At 50.4% G+C, this 20,670-nt stretch overlaps 2 pseudogenes; both read left to right on the forward strand.

Moving 5' to 3' along the window:
• Positions 1-1,820: 1,820 nt before the first annotated feature.
• LOC144109691 (uncharacterized) lies at positions 1,821-3,618 on the forward strand (annotated as a pseudogene).
• A 6,011-nt stretch (positions 3,619-9,629) lies between these two features.
• On the forward strand, positions 9,630-11,314 carry LOC144110674 (uncharacterized; annotated as a pseudogene).
• Positions 11,315-20,670: the final 9,356 nt, after the last annotated feature.

Consider the following 20,670-nt stretch of genomic DNA (forward strand, 5'->3'; position numbering starts at 1 on the left):
CGTTAGAGGCGTGACGTCACTTTTTTTGGACCAATCAGCGTTTCCAGCCTACCGACCCGCAATCGCTTGTCCGCGGGCACGCAGCCGAGCGTGACGTCACGCGGATGAGCAGTTGTGCGCATGCGCTGATACCATGGTAACCAGAGAGACCCTACCGCTGAGCCACGTTCTTCGTCGCCGCCTCGCTGCACGACGCTCTGTCACCCGACGCGCGCGTCGCATGCAGAGTATTGCGTATAAAAGGCGGATATGTAATGGGCGTCTGTACCACGACGTTTGACATGCATGCAGAGAAGGAGACCCTGCCGCTGCTAAACGGCGGTATAGGCAAGAGAAGATTAACTCTTCCGATCCTGAGGCTGTCGCCTGGTTCTTGGCTACTCAACATAGAAAGAGAGAGAGAAAAAAACTTTATTGTTGGAGAGGAAGTCGAGGCACGCCCCTGGGTCTCCGAACGACCCCACTGCAGTCAAGTGTTTATGTCCCTAAGGTCCATAACACTGGCAGCCCGGCCGGTGGCGATAGTCTGCACGGCCGGGTCCTCCGAGCGCAGCAGGGTCTCCCAGTCCTCCCAGGTCTTGAGGTCCTCTAGGCCGCGCGGGGGAGGGTGCGCCGGGCAAACAGAGAGGGAATGAGCGTCAGAAGGCGAAGAGAGCAGGGGAGAAACCCGAACAGAGAGAAGAACGCCTTTCCAAACGGCGATGCCAGATTGCCGAGCTTAATTGACGGCGCATAGCCGCCGAGATGGAGCCTATGGAAGGCGTCAATCAATGGGAACCAACAGAAGAGGATGTGAAGGCCCGTCGTGTGACTGATCGCACCATACGAGTGTCAGGAAAAACAAGCTCAGCTCAGTATATCCTGGCATAGCCGAGCTGAGCCCCTGCCATTTTTCTTTTTGGCACAACTAACATGATTCTTTCGTTGCAATTCAAAGCATAACATGGCCTACGAAAAAAAAGGGCATTGGCAACACGCACCGTCTACTCTGAAGCCCTAACAAAAAAGCAGGTACTGCTGTAAACCCACAAATTGGCAGTGCTGCTGCAGCCTATTGATACTCTATTAAACACGCTTAGTAGCACTGCTTTCGTGTCGCATTGTTTCAGAAATGCCCGCGAAAATGTTTGTGTACATTAAACTGCGAAAATTTTTTTAGGCAGCATCCTGCAATGGAGCATTAAGCAAAGTCTTGCATTCAATGAATATTCGCACAAAGACATATGAATCGGGGTTCATGTCTGCATTGCACTGGCATTTGGCGAATCTTTACACAATGGTTCCAGACAGACCCGTTCATTTTGCAGCCGCCTGGAAATATAATTAGAAAAGGCTGTTTCCCTTCTCGGTGGACACCTCAACCGTGGTGTGAGGCAAGTTAAAAACCAAAAAATTACAGGTTTGCACTTGTCTGCTTATTTTTTAATTACAGGATTGCACTTGTCTGCTTATTCTTTTTTAATTTCAGGATTGCACTTGTCTGCTTCTGGGCTACTCATCCGGAGTTCCCGGGTTCGAACCCGACCGCGGCGGCTGCGTTTCGATGCAGGCGAAACGCCAAGGCGCCGTGAGCTGTGGAACCAAGTTAGCGGCGAGCTTCGCATTGTGCGCATACCGCGTCGGCTCCGTGACAGATCGCAATCAATTGCGATACACCAACTTTTCCCCCTGCAAGCCTGGTATCATCGTCTCCAGGAACCTCAGCGGCACCCGTCTACACCACGTTTGTTAAGGTGGGGCCAATTTTTGACCACTTTTCGGTCATTTGAAGCTTTCGTCACGCCGCGGTGGTGCTAAGCCTAACGGCGCCGGAGCCTGCGATGGCCCCGGTCGGAGATCCCTCGGCTCTGGCGGCTCCAAATCAAGTCACCGGATACGACCCGCAGTCCTTGCAGATCGTAACAATGGATACCCATCAATCCGAAGATACGACTCAAGGCGAGGATCCTCTACCAACCGAGGACGATTACCTCCAAGATATGGTCCGCGTCTGGCGCGGAAAGAAGAACGCGGCGGCGGCATCGAGGGACGCTGGTGCTGGTGCCACCCAGCAACAGGCGCCGTCTAGCTCTGCGCATACGCAGGGCGGGAGTGCGCTGAACGCAGCCTCGAAGAGCTCCAAGCAACTCCGGTGGCGGCCGCAGAACACGCCGCGCATTGAAAAAGATGACATCGTCGTGGTGCTGAAACCAAGAAACGCGGTCGACCTCAAGGCAACTTTTGGTCCTGGACGAGCCGGCGCTGCAGTCCGCAGCATCCTCGGGGACGACGCAAATGCTGGACTTGAGGTGTGGCCCGTTTGGGACCAAAACGTCCTTGTATGTGCACTGAAATCTGTCGACGCCGCGGAGAAGCTACTCCGGGATATTGTGCTGCCGGTAGGGGAACGCGAGCTACCGTTCCGGGGACACCCTAAACTCTCCGGTGCGTTCTGTCGAGGCGTCGTGACTCTTTCGCCAGACGAAACATCTGAAAGCGTTAAACGAAGACTCAGTGCGGAACAAAATGTGGTGTCTGTGCGCAAGCTAGGGGGAACCCCGGTTGCGGTGATTACCTTCGCGGGGACCAAGGTGCCACGGACGGTGTTGTACAGCTACGAACGGCTCCCTGTTCGCCTGTACAAGAAAACAGTGCCAGCATGCCACCGCTGTGGCACAGTGGGCCATCGGGCCGATGCGTGCCCGCGACCGCAGCCGGGCCGCTGCAAACGCTGCGGAGTCCAGGTTCCCGATGCCACTCCTGACGGCCCGGCAGAACATGACTGTGTTCCGAGCTGCCGGGCGGTTCCGGAAAGCCATCAAACCGAGCTCCCCATCCGGATCCAAACCGAAGACAAAGACGGGGCCCAAGCAGGCTCCTCCGCCCAAGGCCAAGAAAGCGCCAGCCGATCAGGAAACCAAGGCCAAACCCGGCACATCGAAACCTGTCAAGTCCGCGACCCAGGCGGTGCCCCCGGTCCTCAACGCCAGGGACTTCCCGCCCTTGGCACCCGTCCAACCACAGGTGAGCAGTTGGAGTAGGGCAGTCTCCGGGCCCCCTAACCGTCCCTCCCCTACCGAAACCGCCCTACAGCAGCAGGTAGAGGAGCTCAGGCACCAGAACCAAATTCTAGCGCGCAAAATTCAAGAATTAGAGGCCAAACAGGCCGGGTCATCCGAACCAATGCAAGAAGCTGAGCCAGATGACGAGGATGACGGATCATCCGTAACATCTTGCCTCACTAGCGTCTCGCGGCAGTGCGGGGGCACGGTAGTTGAATCTGCTGGTCGCGTCGCCGGCCTAGAGGCACTGCAGCGCCAAACCGAGCAACTGGAGGAGCAAGTGGCGGCCCTCCCGAATCAAATCATGTCAGCAGTCCGCGAGTCCTTCCAGGACATGTTCAAGGGAGCTTTAACGAAAGCACTTCCCGACCTTATGGCCCAGGTCACTGACTCGGTCCTTAAAGCCGTGCAGCCCTGGGTCAGCACCCAAATTAAGAACGCCACTAGCTGCGAATCCCCTCACTTCAAACGTAAGACAGCCTCCCGCCAGGCAGCGGAGGAACGTGGTTCAGGCTCTGCAGCTGGTGGGTCGGTGCGGCCAATCGCTGGGGTTGCGCTGGCTCCCGGCCAGATCTAGTCCGCTCGCCCGTAAATAAATAGAACAAAATGGCTAGCAGATCTAATAGGAATGATAAAAACCTTGAAAAATTCCAGATCATCCAATGGAACTGCAGGGGTTTCAGAGCTTGGAAAAAACGGTCACACCTCCAGCTCTACCTGCAGTCCCTAGGAGACATGCCGGCACTCACTGCCCTGCAGGAGCCCGGCATAAACGCTAAATTATCAGGCTACAGCACCTTTCAGGGGGGCGCCTCTACGTGCATCTTGGTGAATAAAGCTTACACCGTGGTTCAGGTCGACTTAGACTTGAGTACCGAGCAAGAATATACAATGGTCCGGGTACTGCCTCTCAGACGACGCGACCCGTCAATACATATCCTCAACATATACTGCCCTCCGCATAAGCCGCGCATAACTTTTAATGAAATCTACCTTCGCGCGATAAAAATGGCAGCCAAAGAGCCTCTAGTGATCGTTGGAGACTTCAATGCTCCCAGCCTTCATTGGGGCTACCGCTTCGAACAGGCAAGAGGACGTAAGCTGGCGGAGGTCATCTCCACCCTCAGCCTCACGTTGCTCACGGACCCGGCGTATCCCACCCGAGTGGGGAATTCGGTAACCCGCGACACGTGTCCCGACCTTTCTCTCGTTAAAAATGCTAGAGCGGCTGCTTTGGAGAACTTGGGTGATTCTTTAGGCAGCGATCACCTCCTTCTCCGGATTACAATCATGGCGAAGGCAGCGCGCAAAAAATGGGGTCAGGCCAAGCTGACCGATTGGCACAAATTCCGAAATCACACTATCCCTCCCGTACTATTTTCCGACGGCTACGCGGAGTGGGCTAACCACATATACAACATTCAGAAACAACACGTCACAACACTACAAACCACCGAAGAGATCCCCGCAGTGGGCACCCACCTCCTGCATTTGTGGGAGGCGCGCCGGAGCTTAACTAAACGGTGGAAAAAGCAGAAAACTAATCGCAAATTACGCGACCGCATAGCCAAACTCACAGAGCAGGCTGCAGCGTATGCTGCCGAACTCTCAGATTCAAATTTAATAGCACGCTGCGACGCCGCAGCTCATCAGATGAGCTCGAAGGGGACGTGGCGTCTCTTTCGCAGTCTATTTCACAACGACCAGATAACGTCAGCAGATTGCTGATAGGCTTTCGCAAGGATATCCCGGCCTCACCGGTTGATGTCCCGCCTCACTGCGACAATGAATACGTATGCGCTGTCACAGTTATTGCCGGACAACAGTACACTCTGATTGGAGTATATCTTGAGCCAGGCACGCCATTTGATGCTTTGAGACTTGAGACTTGATAGCAAGGACGCCCTCTCCGCATATTATTTGCGGAGACTTGAATGCTCATAAGGAAATTTGGGGCAGCTCACATACATGTGCCCGAGGTGCCAAGCTTGCAAAACTTCTCTCCAAGCATTCAGTTCAGCCATTAAATGACGGCAGCATCACCTACCTCCGAGGCCCGACGACTACCAGCAGCATCGACGTGACATTTGTCACAAGTTCATTCGCCCACAACTTTGGCTGGTGCACTGATTTGGAGACACGTGGAAGCGACCATTACCCAATCCTCATATCGGCTTTCCATGCGCAGAAGAACCCAAAGAAATTCCTTATAAAATCTACAGACTGGCACGCATACAAGGACGCTGTAAGCAGAAGAGTTACTGCGGCAACTCGCAATGAGGAATTAGCATCGACAATTGCGTATTGCTGAGGGCGAGTACACAACTTACAGCTAAAAATGATAACCTACCTTCAAATGATGACACATTCCAAAGGCTTTGCGCTATACGCAGGCGAGCTGAAAGGAAAGCTCTGCGCACAAAAAGCCTCGATGACCTACGTGCATGCCGACGGGCACAACGTCACATTCGACGCTACATGGATAAACTCAGTCGGCAAAAGTGGCGTGACTTTTGTTCTACGCTGGATGTGCGCAACCAGTAACCAATATTTGGCGGATAGTTAGAGGTATGCGCACGCCACTTCAACTCCACCCCTTCGCTGCACTCTCCCTTCACGAACAAAAATCTATAAAAGAAGTCTCAGAAGAATACTGCAAGCTGCTGTCGGCAGGGTCAGGGCATTCGACACTCTCCGCAGATGGTCAAACAGGCATCCCAAAGGCGGCAGTGCCAGCGTTAGACCTGCCTTTCACAATGGAAGAACTATCCACAGCTATCGCGGAGACAAACAGGCACACGTCTCCGGGTCATGATGAGGTGACCTATGACGCCATTGCAAAGCTACCCCACACCTCCCGTCTTCGACTCCTGGAGTATTACAATTCTTCCTGGATGGCTGGTGAGGTCCCCACGGAATGGAAGCTGGCGAAAATCGTTCCCGTTTTGAAACCCTGTAAGCAGCCAACAAGCTACGCATCATTCCGGCCCATTGCCCTACTGAGCTGCGTAGGTAAGCTCATGGAGCGCATGATCTGCAAGCGCATAACTTGGTTCCTAGAAAGCCGAAATGAGTTATCCCAAGAAATGAACGGGTTCCGTCAAAACAGGTCTGCGACTGACAATATCATCGCCCTCGTCTCATCAATTGAGGAGTACCTTCATGCTGGGTACATCCCAACAGCCGTTTCCTAGACATCAAGACCGCTTTTGACTCCGTCTTTCACCATGCAATTCTCGCAGCCTTTGGCAGTCTTGGCCTTGGAGGAAGGCTATACAAGTGGATTGGGCATTATTTAAAAGAACGACAAATTTTTTTTACCACTCCAAACGGTCCAACACGCTTTCACGCAGTGGAGAGGGGCGTACCACAGAGAGCGGTGCTTAGCCCTCTCCTGTTCAATATTGTCCTTATTCACATAAGAAGACACCTTCCGCGAGGGGTCCGCATAACAATTTATGCTGATGATATCTGCATCTGGACCGCGTCACGTTCGCGCTATATTACCCAGCAACGTCTTCAGAGAGCACTATTGCACATTTCGATGTACCTGGCTTCCAGAGGTCTTCGTCTCTCGCCAGAAAATAGTGTTGCAATGGCGTTTACAAGAAAAACGATGACCCGATATCCGCTGCTCCTAGGCGGACGATCGCTGCCATATGTACGATCTCAGCGATTCCTGGGTGTTGTAATCGACTATAATCTGTCATGGTCACCTCAGATCAAAAAACTCCGTGCGAGGATTACTGCAGCATCGCAAGTGTTCAGGTTCATGGCGGGAACAAGGTGGGGTAGCAACTGCCGATCAATGCTTCTGCTTGAAAAAGCCTACGTTGAAGGAACCTTGCGCTACTGTCTACCAGTGCTTCAAAGATTATCTACATCAAGCAATAAGACTCTCAATGCCGCACGGAACAACTGCCTGCGAATATGTCTTGGCCTCCCAAAGGGTTCCTCTGCATTAGGAACAGTAGCGGAGGCAGGATGTCTCCCACTAGAGGTAATTGCCGCCCAGAAAACTATGCGTACCCATCTCCGCCATGTCCTGCAAGGGAAGAAGCACTTCCTACACCGTGTCCACCTAACTCACAGCAACTCTAGCTTTGGCCAGGCAGTGCAGCTCCTGCCCCTTCCTACTATTAATCAGCCTCAGAAACTACTACCTCTGGCCTTTCCTCCATGGACACTCTCTCCTCTAAAGGTGAAGAAGTCTGTTCAAGGTGTGAATGCAAAGAGCCGCATGCCACAGGCAGCACTTCTGCAAGCTACTCTCGCCTACTTAATCGAAGAATATACGCAGCACACCCATATCTTCACCGATGGTTCAACTACTAAAGAAACTTCTTCTTGTGGCCTTTATGTGCCCTCAACAGGCCATGCCCTTTCTTACCGGCTGCAGCGGAGGACCTCCTCTACAACAGCTGAGCCTCACGGCATTAAGGAAGCTGTTTCTTACATCCTGCGCCGAACCGCCGGCCATTGGGTTTTCACCGATTCAAAAGCATCTCTGCAGATCCTGGCCAACCTGCTGAAGAAAACGAATCACCAGCCAGTTTCCCTGGACATTGGGTATATCCATCATTTAGCTATTGCCGCAGGCCACTGCATAACATTTCAGTGGGTACCTGCTCACTGTGGCATTATGGCTAATGAAAAAGCAGATGAAGCGGCCCGTAAGGGCCATCAACATCAGAGATGCATTCGAAGTTTTCTCACGAAATCTGATGCGTCCCAAATGGCTAAAAGTTTTGCGTACGAAGAAACATATCGGCTTTGGAGTTTGCCGACACATCAGTACCAATTTCTTCACTCAATCGACCCACATCTTAGATCAAGGTTCTCACACAGAATTCCTCGAAAACTCGAAACACTTTATCACCGACTTCGTCTGAATGCTGCATATACAAATGGCCTGCGATACCGTTTTGGACAAATGAACAGTCCGCATTGTGACAACTGTGCTTCGATAGAAACTGTGGAACATATCCTGCTTGAGTGCCCTGCGTATGCTAACGAGCGTGCGTACTATGAACATTGCATGCAGAAGCTCTGCCCAGTGCCCCTAACAATGGACAAAGTTTTAGGCCCCTTAGCCTGCTTCAGGCAACAGAGACTTGCAATGAACTTTCTTTTTACATATTTAAAAGACATTGGACATCTCGATAAGCTCTAAATTCACTTGCAGGTTACCTTCATGCATTCTTCTTGCAGTGAACTTCGTCAGCCCATTCGTCGGACTCGCCGCGGTGGCTCAGTGGTTAGGGCGCTCGACTACTGATCCGGAGTTCCCGGGTTCGAACCCGACCGCGGCTGCTGCGTTTTTATGGAGGAAAAACGCTAAGGCGCCCGTGTGCTGTGCGATGTCAGTGCACGTTAAAGATCCCCAGGTGGTCGAAATTATTCCGGAGCCCTCCACTACGGCACCTCCTTCTTCCTTTCTTCTTTCACTCCCTCCCTTATCCCTTCCCTTACGGCGCGGTTCAGGTGTCCAACGATATATGAGACAGATACTGCGCCATTTCCTTTCCACAAAAACCAATTATTATTATTAATATTAGCCCATTCGTCGGACTATGCACTCCATCATTCCATAGGTTACATCAATACTCGCCACTGCATCGTTAGTACCCATTTCATGGCTGCATTTTATCTTTGTTTTTTTTCCACCTCTTCCACGCTGCTCTCCTTCAGTCTTTATCTCCCAAATTCCCCTCCCTGCGCAGAGTAGCATGCCAGCGATATTGAAACGCCGGCTAAATTCTCTGTTTCTTCATTAAAGAGTCTCTCTCTCTCTTCGCAGTCTAACCGACCCCTCCCAAACGAGAGGGGAGACGCAAAAGCAGCTCCGGCGTGCTCTGCAAAGGTATCAAGGTACGACGGCGCAACTTGCGGACACTGTGCGACAGATATCTCTGTCGTACGGAGGACCCGCCTGGGCCTGAGTACATGTACTCTGGCAGGCCTAATGAAACACTTGATTCCCCTTTTGAGTTGCACGACCTTAAGGCGGCCTTAGCAAAAATGCGTCGGGGTACGGCTCCGGGACGGGATCACATAACAGTGAACCTGCTGGTGAACCTTCCGGACCCAGCCTACCTCCATTTATTAGAATACATCAACCAGATCTGGGACGGGCGTCCACTCCCTCCCGAGTGGAAAACGTCACTTGTGACGTTTATCCCTAAAACAGGTAAGGCCGTGAATACGGACAACCTGAGGCCCATATCACTGACCTCATGTGCGGGCAAGCTTATGGAGACGATGGTTCGGGATCGCCTCTCTCCATACCTGGAGAGTAAGGGCGTCTTTGCAGTCACCCTGTTCGGGTTTCGCCCCCACATGTCTGCACAGGATGTCCTTCTCCAGCTGCACAGGGATGTAATACGACCCACAACTATGCAACACAATGACAAAGCCATCCTCGCCCTTGACCTGAAAGGGGCTTTCGACAATGTTAAACACGGAAGTATCCTGGCCAACTTGAGTTCTACCGATTGTGGGGCTAGGGCCTACGCGTATGTAAGAGATCTCTTGACTAATCGTCAGGCCTTCCTTCGGATTGAGGGCGAGGAATACGGCCCTTACATGATGGGAACACGGGGTACCCCTCAGGGAGCGGTGATACAGGGAGCGGTGTTATCACCGCTCCTGTTCAACATAGCTATGATGCGCCTCCCAAGCCAACTGGCCCGGGTGGAAGGCATTCAACACGCGTTATATGCAGATGACATTACAATTTGGACCACTGAGGGGAGCCTTGGGGACATGGAGACCCGCCTTCAGCAGGCCGCTTCCATAGTCGATGCGTATGCTATGGACTGTGGGCTCCAATGTGCTCCAGTGAAATCAGAGCTTCTGCATGTCAGAGCGAACCCAAAGGATAGGACAGCAATTCACATCTCTCTGTCAGGAGGTCCTATTAGACAGGTGGAGGAGCTCCGTATTCTGGGCCTTTTCATTCACCACAGACTCAGACCGGACTCCACCATTGTGAAACTCAAAAGAGTAGGCGAACAGGTAGGGCGTATGATCCGCCGCGTTTCCAACAAGCGGGCCGGTCTGCGGGGCAGGGACGCGCTTCGGCTCGTCTATGCCTTCGTGACTAGCCGGATCCTCTACGCCGTGCCATATCTCCGCACTACTAAGCAAGACGAGGCGCGAATAGACGCCATCATCCGCAAGGCAACTAAGCGAGCACTGTATCTCCCGGTGGCTACCTCTAATGCCAAACTGAAGGCATTGGGGGTGCTAAACTCCTACCAGGAGCTGCGGGAGGCCCACCTCGTGAACCAATACACGCGGCTCATGCAGACGGCCCCTGGGCGCCGCCTGCTAACCGCTTACACATCCAACACGACTGCACTACAGAGGAGACGGGGCGTATCCCGGTACTGTGGCGCCATATGCTCTGGGTCTCCTCGCTCCCCCGTAACATGGACACCGAGATGCACGAAAACAGATGACAAGCGCGGGCTCGGGCTCTTGAGAGACAACACGGCTCCCGACCCGGTGTATATTATGTAGACGTAGCAGGGCCGTCGCCCACGGGATTTTACACGGCCGCTGTTGTTCACCAGGAAATGCACGTCGATGGACTCTCTTTTCGAGCCCCGAATTCAATGCGAGCCGTGGAAGTAGCGATAGCGCTTGCTGCCGCCCACGCCAATTCGAGAATCATCATTACGGACTCCCGAAAAGCATGTGATCATTACTTGGCTGGGGAGATCTCCCCCTTAGCTGCTTGCATTCTAAGACGGACTGCCACTGATCCAACACCGAAAAGAATCATTTGGGCTCCTGGCCATCAGGGCGTACGAGGTAATGAGGCCGCTGACGCGGCTGCCCGAGCGCTTATTTACCGGGCTCCTCATCCCAGCTCTTCTGGCTCGGAGACTAACCAGCCGCTGCTGCGATTCAGGGAAATAATAACGCATTATAGTGACAACCACCGCCTTTTCCCGGCCCCTGCCAAGGGGCTGAGTAAGACGGAGGAGCGAACTTTAAGGCGCCTGCAGACAGGTACTCTGCTCTGTCCTGCAATCTTAAACCATTACGATCCTAACACGGATGGGCGATGCCCGCACTGTGGGGAGACCTGTGATATCTTCCACATGGTGTGGGCATGTACTCAAAATCCCCACCTCCACCCTTCCCCTACCCCTTCCAGAGAGGCATGGGAGACTGCCCTCCTCAACTGCTCCCCGCTTGAGTCCCAAAGGGCTCTGGTGAAACGGGCGAGAGACGGGGCATTGTCATGCGATGTCCCGGACTAGGGACGCCGACCATGTAGCGGGGCCACTCTGTGGCTCCCAAACTCTATTGCAGCAATTAAAAGTTTTCACCACCACCACCAGCATCGAGAGTTTCATCTCGAGCGTCGTAAACAACGAGGTGAGCGAAAAGCGTCGCCTGTTTGCCCCGTGCGGCCGCTTGCGCGAACTGCCAAAAGTTTTGCTACGCTGTGCAATTTTTATCGCCTTCTTTTTGGACGATGCACTTAATAACCAACATTTCTGAACGATAGCGTGGACAGTTAAAGAACGTCTGACTTTCGCATCGGCAGTTACCCGCCGTAACCCGCCGCGGTGGCTCAGTGGTTAGGGCGCTCGACTACTGATCCGGAGTTCCCGGGTTCGAACCCGACCGCGGCGGCTGCGTTTTTATGGAGGAAAAACGCTAAGGCGCCCGTGTGCTGTGCGATGTCAGTGCACGTTAAAGATCCCCAGGTGGTCGAAATTTTTCCGGAGCCCTCCACTACGGCACCTATTCTTCCTTTCTTCTTTCACTCCCTCCTTTATCCCTTCCCTTACGGCGCGGTTCAGGGGTCCAAAGATATATGAGACAGATACTGCGCCATTTCCTTTCCCCAAAAAACCAATTATTAATTAAAAGTTTTCACCACCACCACCGTGAGTTGTGCGATGTCAGTGCGCATTAAAGATCCCCAAGTGGTCTAAATTATTCCGGAGCCCTCCACTACGGCACAGCTTTCTTCCATTCTTTCCCCAGGCGGCCTAAATTATTCCGGAGCCCTCCACTACGACACCGCTTTCCATTCTTTCCCAGGTGGCCTAAATTATTCCGGAGCCCTCCACTACGACACCGCTTTCTTCCATTCTTTCCTCAGGTGGCCTAAATTATTCCTGGGTCCTCCACTACGGCACCGCTTTTTTCCATTCCTTCCCCAGGTGGCCTAAATTATTCCGGAGCCCTCCACTACGACACCGCTTTCTTCCATTATTTCACTCCCTCCTTTATCTTTTCCCTTACGGAGCGGTTCAGCTGCGTGTGGCCCTGGGAACAACGGGAGCGTCGCGGAATCGCGACGAGTTATGTGTGTGACGGATGCAGTGCATTGGAAGCACTAGAGCACCTGCTCCTTCACTTTGCTGTGTTCGCCGATGCTCGTCCCGATATGCTTGCGGCCTATACGGCGCTGGGCATACTACCAGACTCCCTCAATACGCTAATGTGGCAGCAGGGCAGTGCGCGCACCCGTGAACGAACCTTGGTGAGCCTCTGTGCATTCCTCGAACAGACGAGCTTGACGTCCCGTCTGTTCTCCGCCAAATGTTACACGCAGTGACCGAACGCTCCGCGAGTTCAACCTTAGACGATTAACAACTGGACGCCCCACTTGAGTTGTCAACATAGTGCTGTGCGCGTGTGTTTTAATTGACCCTTCATGAACTAATATCGCGAACAACCTGGACGCATTTCTTATTGTGTAAATAGTTTGTGTATATTACCTCTCCCCCTATCCTCTCTTCCTGTCCCCTCACCGAGCTCTTTCATTTCATTTCTCTATTTTGCCTGCTATCCTTTATTTCCGCTGCCCCAGCTCAGGTGCTTCAGTATCGATGGCAGATGCTGGGGTTAGCAAAAATCTTTTCCTTTTTATTATTTTAATAAAACAACTTACAACCTCGGAGTAGTTCAGGTGTTCGCAGATATGTGAGACAGATACTGCGTCATTTTCTTTCCCCAAAAACCAATTTTTGTTTTCATTTTTTGTCTGCTTAAGAGCGGAAATTCGAAGCCTTTCCCTCCCCTCTTTCTGCCTCCAATTGACATTTTTAAATGTTTTATTTTTTTTAATTTTATGCTGTATGCTTTTATTCATTTTAATACTTATATACTAAGTAAGTCTTCTCACGCATTTACATCGTATTTCTTCAAATCAGTCACAAAAAGCCACCTTCAAACAGCATTATAACGCGACAGCGTTAAGGAGAGAGAGAGAGAAAAAACTTTTACTGTAATTCGGGAAGGTTGCTTGAGCAACTTGGGTGGCACCCCTAGTCCAAGGCGCCACTGGCTTTTGCTGACTGACGGACTTGCTGAACCAACTTTAGTTGCTGACCCAGGGCCTCGCTGGTCAGGGCCACCTCCCATTGCTCATATGTCGGGTTGGACACAGTTAAGTGTTTTGGTTTCGCTGTGCTCTACCACGATATGTGGTAGAGCGTAGGGCAAGCTCCACACCAAGGGCATGTATCTCGTGTTGCAGAAAAGCCTGTGTCGTCGGCGTCGGCCGTGAGCGAAAAATTCCTCCTCCTCGTAGTCCTCGCAATGCACGCCACTGCCCCAACAGATAGCGTGCGCCGGCAGCGCCTCCCGCTCGTCTCGTTCGGGCGCAGTGAGGCCGTGCAGGCACGCAGGAATCACGCGGTGAGCGGCGAACAACGCAGCGCACATCCAAGGCACGTTCAGCGCGAAGCTTGCGGTTTGCTCCCCGTTCCTTCGGCGCGGAAGCTATGCTGCCGTTCGTGGCATCGGGTTTGTCGAGAACGATGTGCCGACGAACTACGACTGCAACTTGAGTCCCGCGCGTTTCGGCAAGGCGCCTCGTAACGTTTCTACATGGTTTGCCGCTCCGCGCGTCCGTTTCACCGTACGTAGAAGAGCGATTTGTCTAACAGGCAAGGCGTTGCGCCGTACGGGCGATGCCGTTCCGTGGAGGAGGAGGAGGAAAAACTTTATTTATATTTGATATTAAATATGTTATTAGCGGTCGCGGGCTGTCTTCATCTTCCGATGAGTTATTGCAGCCCGTCTTAACAGGGTTGGGGCCCCTGGTCCAGGGCTCCACTGAGGTATGCCGCCAGGTAGGCTCTCCGCACCAATCCGCGCTGGACGGCCGGGTCCTCGCTGGAGAGCATCCCCTCCCACTGTTCCGCACTCGGGTTTTTGTTTATTGCAGCTAGATCCTTGGACTCCATGGGAGTGCTGCGACACCCTGTCGCGTTCCACTCTGAAAGGCGAAGCTTAAGCGTCCTCCAATTTTTTTCATTACTTCTATTAAAATGCCTAATTCCAATTCATCAGCCATACTTCTCCCATTTCAAGATTTACTCGCGCACTACGTAACACAATTAAAATTTTGCACATTTATCAGCACAAAACGAAATAATCGTGCGGCCAAAATTTGCGCACAATTTCTGCTGACTCGTCATAACCATATACTGCTTTCGCATTAAAATACTTTCACCATCGCTAGGGTGTTTACTCGATACCTTGCGAAATTTAAAAGTTGCCATTTTCATGCTTTATTGCATCTTGTACAAATTTTGCAATAGCCTGCAACAAATCATTCCCTACTATCTTGCGCCGCAAAACTAACAAACTCTCTTTCTTAAGGCGTCAATATACTAAGTAGGCCTACAAAAATACTCGCTGGCGGTTTAGCACTTCTAAGCTCTAAATATAGTGCGAAAGCATGGTTTTCTAAAATGGACATCACCGTCACGTACTTCAGAGCGCGACTGTGGTGTCTACCTACATAGGGAGCCAGTTATGCACCTTTTCTCAAAATCAGTAGAGTGTGACCCGCCGCGGTGGCTCGTGGGACGGCGGCGTGTGCAGGTGTCGGCACTAAATAAATTTTCCTACCCAGCGGTTGTTGGTTAAGGATCTTGGCCGCTTCCGCTGAGATCCTGCCTCTTCCAAAATTTTAATGGCAATTTTACTGTCGCTTACTACGAATTTTGCTTTTGTTCCTATACGCAGGCGAGCGCTACAGCAACTTCTTCCGCAATCTGTATGTTGCGACCCCGGATGGCTGCCGCAGAGACTGTAGCCCCTTGGTCGTTGACGGCCGAAGATACTACCGCTCCCGTCCAGCCACCGGCGGCATCAACATAAGCAGCGTCCGCTTTCTCCATATTGCCGAACCTCAGCTCTAGAGCTACCCGCAGGGGGGCGTCTGCAGCTTGCAGGCGTTGGTGAGTGGCGACACCACGGGTTCCCGAGCATCCGCAGGGACATCCCCGCAGGGGGGATGGTGAACAGTGCATCACCACGGACCCGAGCACCCGCGCTTCGCCGTGCGTGGCAGCACCGTGTCCGGGGAAAAGGGGATCCTGGTGGTTGAGCCCATGCTGAGCGTTTGGACCTTTAAGGCCCCTAGGCGGAGGCAACACACCAGTTTGGCCCCAGCTTCCTGTAGACGGCACCCCCGGCCTGATCCGACCGGGGGAAATCGGCAGTCGCCTTTTCCTGTCCTCCCCTCCGTCTTTCACTTTCCTATCATCTTTCTTAGAGCTTTCCTGTCTCCTCCTCCCTTCTCGGTTTTTTCACTTTAAATAGGCGGCGAGGGTTACCCTTGTGTGGCCAACCACCCTGAGTTGCGTCATATTTGGTTATAGCAGTGGTGTACAGCTGGCGTGGGCAGGGCTTGTTTTAAAGTTCCTGTCCCGTCCCCTTGTTGGGCTCCATGGTGGGTGGCTGGCACCATGGCCGAAGAACAAATTTTTTTATGGCTTCCTCCCTGCTTACTAATGATCGCCTTCTGAAAAGGGGACGGACCGATGTCACATCCCAGTTTTTCAACAAAAATAAGACAACTTTTCCGAAGTACAACATCGTCCACAGCAAAGAAACAGAAAAGCCAGCCAGAAAAATATCCCCGTTCCTTGTTTCAAGAGTTCTTACAGATTTCTTGGGCCCTCAGTACAAAGTCACAAAGTTGGCTAGTGGTGACCTCCTGCTCGAACTGCTCGACATTACTCAAATATCAAAGTTTGCAAACATTGAAACTTTTGGCGATATTCCTGTCTCTGTCACACCACACAGATCATTGAACACAGTACGTGGTGTCATCTCAGACAATGACTTTCTGCACCTAACAGAGGAATAGATGCTTGAAGGACTTTCTCCGCAAAATGTAACCAACGTCCATAGAATTACAATCCGCTAAGACAACAAATTTCAACAAAACTACTGGTCCTGACGTTTGCCTCTTACACCCCACCGCAGTCAATCGAGGTAGGCTATGCAATAATCTCCGTTCGCCCCTATATATACCCAACCATAGACGCTGTTTCAAATGCCAGAAGTTCGGTCATGGCTCACAAAGCTGCCACGGCCGTAACACCTGTGCTAAATGGCCTCAAATGACCACAAATCAGACGACTGCGATGAAGCACCACGCTGTGCAAACTGCGAAGGCGACCACGCTGCTTATTCAAGGTCTTGTCCTGCCTGGAAGAAAAAGGAAATAATTACAATAAAGACAAAAGACAATATCACATTTAAAGAGGCAAGAAGGCGTTATGCGATGTCACATGGCACTTTCTCCATCACACCTCACACAAACTTCGCCGATGTGGTGCGCGGGCGCGGCGCATCACAGCGGCCTTCGGCGCGTGCCCAGCTCACACTAAGTGAGGTTGAGGGAGGGCCATCCGCGCCCCTTGCAGATGCAGCGAAAGCTGCTATGCCAACCCCGCAAACGGGCCCGCCGGCCACCAAGTCGACAGACCGCAAGGCTTCCCCCATTCGGGAGAAGTCCACCACCCCCCCTCCCCGTGGGTTCCCCGCGGAACTCCAGCGCCTCCACTGAGGCGATGGATACAACTCAGAGCTCGCCTCGGCCGCGACGGCGGCGAGGCTGCCTTGACCGATAAAAAGAAAAAATAACAGCCCTCAAAAAGCAGGGACCTGAGGTTCAAAATATATCCCCTTAAACATTTATAAGGGCATTTCTTATCCACTGGAACTGCCGTGGAATTTTAAATAACTATGGTGATGCAACAGATCTCTTACATTCTCTGTCTCCTGTGGCATTGTGCCTTCAGGAGACCAATTTCGGACCTTTACACAAAAATATTTTTAAAAAGTATAAAGTATTTCGCCATGACCGTGAGCCGGTGAATATGCTCTCTGGAGGCGTTGCTGTTGTAGTTCAGAGCGATGTTGCAACGCATGAAATCAAGCTCCAGACGTATTATGAAGCCGTTGCAGTCACAGTCATTAGGTTTAAAACACAATTACCATAGGCACAGTGTATCTTCAACCACACCACACAGTAACACTCCATGACCTAGAAGCACTGTTTAATCAGTTACCGGGACCATATCTAGTAGTCGGAGATTTTAATGCGCACTCCCCATTTTGGGGGAGTGAACAGACAGACACTAGAGGTCGGGTTTTAGAAGATTTAATGCTGTACAACAACGTCTGCTTGCTCAATACAGGCAAAAGCACTTATTGCTTTTTATCCTCAGGTAAAATGAGTTGCATAGACTTATCTTTTAGCTCTCCATCCGTTTTTACAGATTTTAAGTGGAATGTTCTTGACAACCCATACGGAAGTGATCACTTTCCAGTGATGATTAACTTTTCATCACCACCACCAATCATTCCAACTAAACCACGCCGTTGGAAACTGCACTTAGCGGACTGGCCACTATTTCAAGAAAAGGCCTGTCTGGAGAAAATATTTTCAGATGATCTTGGCATTGACGAAATAAATGAAATTTTTACATGTTTAATTTCGGCTGCACGTCTAGCTATTCCCCAGTCGTCAGGAGTAGTACGCCGAAACCACAAGGTTTGGTATAACCAAGATTGCAGAGAAGCAAGAAGGAATCAAAACAAAGCCTGGGGAACTTTCCGAAGATACCCCACACACATCATAAATTTTAAAAGGCGAGAGCAAAAGCACGACATATCCGTCGCAGTGCTGAAAAAACTTCGTGGCAAAACTACGTATCGTCAATAAATACTTCCGTTGCATTAAAAAAAATGTGGGAACAAGTCCGCAAACTTAAAAGTCAGCTTTTCTCCCTTCACCATTCCTTTCCTAACATCTCCGGATAGACAAACAAGCATCAGCGAACAGGCCGACAAACTAGGGAAACACTTCGTCACAGTTTCGAGCTCCTCACACAGAATCATTTTTAAGATACAAGAACACAACTGTAAAACAACGACTGCCGACCAGTGGCAGTGCGAATGAACATTAAAATACATTAATTACACTACAAGAAATCCGTACAGGCTAGCAGACAGGCAGCACCAGGCCCAGATGAAATCCATTATGAAATGCTTGCACACCTCTCTGAAGATGCTATAGAAGCTCTTCTGAAATTCTTCAATAAAATAGGGCAGTCTGGAAAAATGCCAGAGGCCTGGAAAAACGCCGTGGTTGTGCCATTCCTGAAATCAGTAAAACCGCCAACTTCGGCTGGTAGTTACAGGCAAATAACACTTACGAGTTGTCTTGCTAAATGTTTTGAAAGTGTGTTAAATATTAGGTTAATGTTCATCCTAGAATCGCGAAAACTTCTTGATATACACCAATGTGGATTTAAGCTGTACAAACAACCATCTCGTCGGTCTTGAAAACACAGTCCATGAAGCATTCATACACAAACAGCATCAATTGTCTGGCAATATTTTTTGACTTGGAAAAAGCTTACGATACCACCTGGAGGTTTGGGATTCTTCGTGACCTCCCGGATCTAGGTATACGTGGCAGGAGGCTAATCTGTCTGAAAGACTTCCTCTCTGACCGTTCCTTTCGTGCACGTCTAGGCTGCACGCTTTCAAAAAAATTCATCCAAGAAAACGGCGTACCACAGGGGTGTATTCTAAGTGCCACACTCTTCATTGTAAAAATGAACTCAATATTGCGAATAATTCCAAAGACCATCATGTATTTTCTATATGTTGACGACCTTCAAATTTCATGCACATCTGCCAGTTTATCAACTTGCGAAAGACAGATACAGCTTACAGTGAACAAACTAGCGACTCGGGCAGACCAAAATGGATTTAAATCCTCTCCATAAAAAACAGTTGTCCCTTTCTCACTGAAAAGGGGCGTGCAGATTGATCCCACCCTGCACATGAATGAAACTGTTCTACAAGTAAAACAAGAGCATAAATTGCTAGCCATAACTTTTGATAGAAAGCTCACATTTATACCCCACATAAACACCCTCAAAACGAAAGCTTCCCGATCGCTAAATATACTGAAGATACTCTCACGGAAACACCGGGGGTCCGATAGGTTATGCCTTTTACAGATCTACCGCTCCGTTGTACGGTCCACTTTGGGCTACGGATGCATTGTGTATGGGTCTGCAAGACAATCATACCTCAAGAAACTGGATCCTATACAAAACCTGGGTCTCTGTTTATCAACTGTTGCATGCAGAACATCCCCAATAAACAGTCTATATATAGAAACAAGCGAACCATCTCTTGCGAACAGAAGAGCAGTGCTTACCTGGACATATGTACTGAAAATAAGATCCTTACCAAAACACCTTTGTTACCCCATAGTTACCAAGTGCACATCTAGAAGACTGTTCAATAATAAACCACAATCAATCAGACCTTTGGTATTACGCTTTGAAGATGCATGTCATGAACTGGGAATACCAGATGCTCTACCTAAAATTGCCCCGAGACTCGATCCATTGCCACCATGGTTCTGCCTTCCCACTGCATGTGATTTCACGGTTATATAGTTTCGTAAAAAACAAACACCACATAAACACCTACTACAAGAATACTTGGCATTGAAAGAGAAATATTCGAGCTACATGGAGTTTTACACAGACGGCTCTAAAACAGCCATGTACGCTGGAAGTGCCGTAGTACAGGGGAAATGGGAAAAAATAGTAAGATTACCAAATTATGTATCAATTTTTACTGCCGAATGTTATGCAGTCCGTATGGCTGTGGACAAAATAATACAAGAGAACATCGAAAACAGTATAATATGCACCGATTCCCTGAGCCTACTCACAGCGCTGCAGTCAAGAAATGCAATTAAACCCTTAGTGGGCAGCATCATACACAAAAAAGAAAATTTCACAACACAAGGACGTACGATAAGGTTCTGCTGGGTCCCAAGCCACATCGGCATAGAGGCTAATGAGAGAGCAGACGCAGCAGCAGTACGAGCTCAAAATGGTGAAATAAAAAATGTCGACATACCTTTTAAAGACTGCATGAAGTTGATACATAACACACTAAAGAACAAATGGCAGAAAGAGTGGGAGAATGAACTCAACAACAAACTACACTTCATAAAGCCCACCTTGGGGGAATGGAAGGCATGCAGACGCCAGGAACGTTTCACTGAAGTAATCTTATGTCGTCTTCGCATAGGACACACACACCTGACACACAACTACTTACTTACAAAAGAAGACAAACCTGTTTGTGAAAGATGCGGAGACGAGCTCACAGTAAACCATATCTTATTCGCGTGTTCAAACCTAGAAAAACTAAGGAAAAAGTATTTTAGTCAATTTTATAATCAATGTATTTCATTTCACCCAGCGCTACTCCTGAGTGATAATTCAATTTTGACATTTCTGATGTTTTTAAC

This window comes from Amblyomma americanum, chromosome 11 (genome assembly GCF_052857255.1).
Source record: "Amblyomma americanum isolate KBUSLIRL-KWMA chromosome 11, ASM5285725v1, whole genome shotgun sequence".
Classification (NCBI taxonomy): Eukaryota; Metazoa; Arthropoda; class Arachnida; order Ixodida; family Ixodidae; genus Amblyomma; species Amblyomma americanum.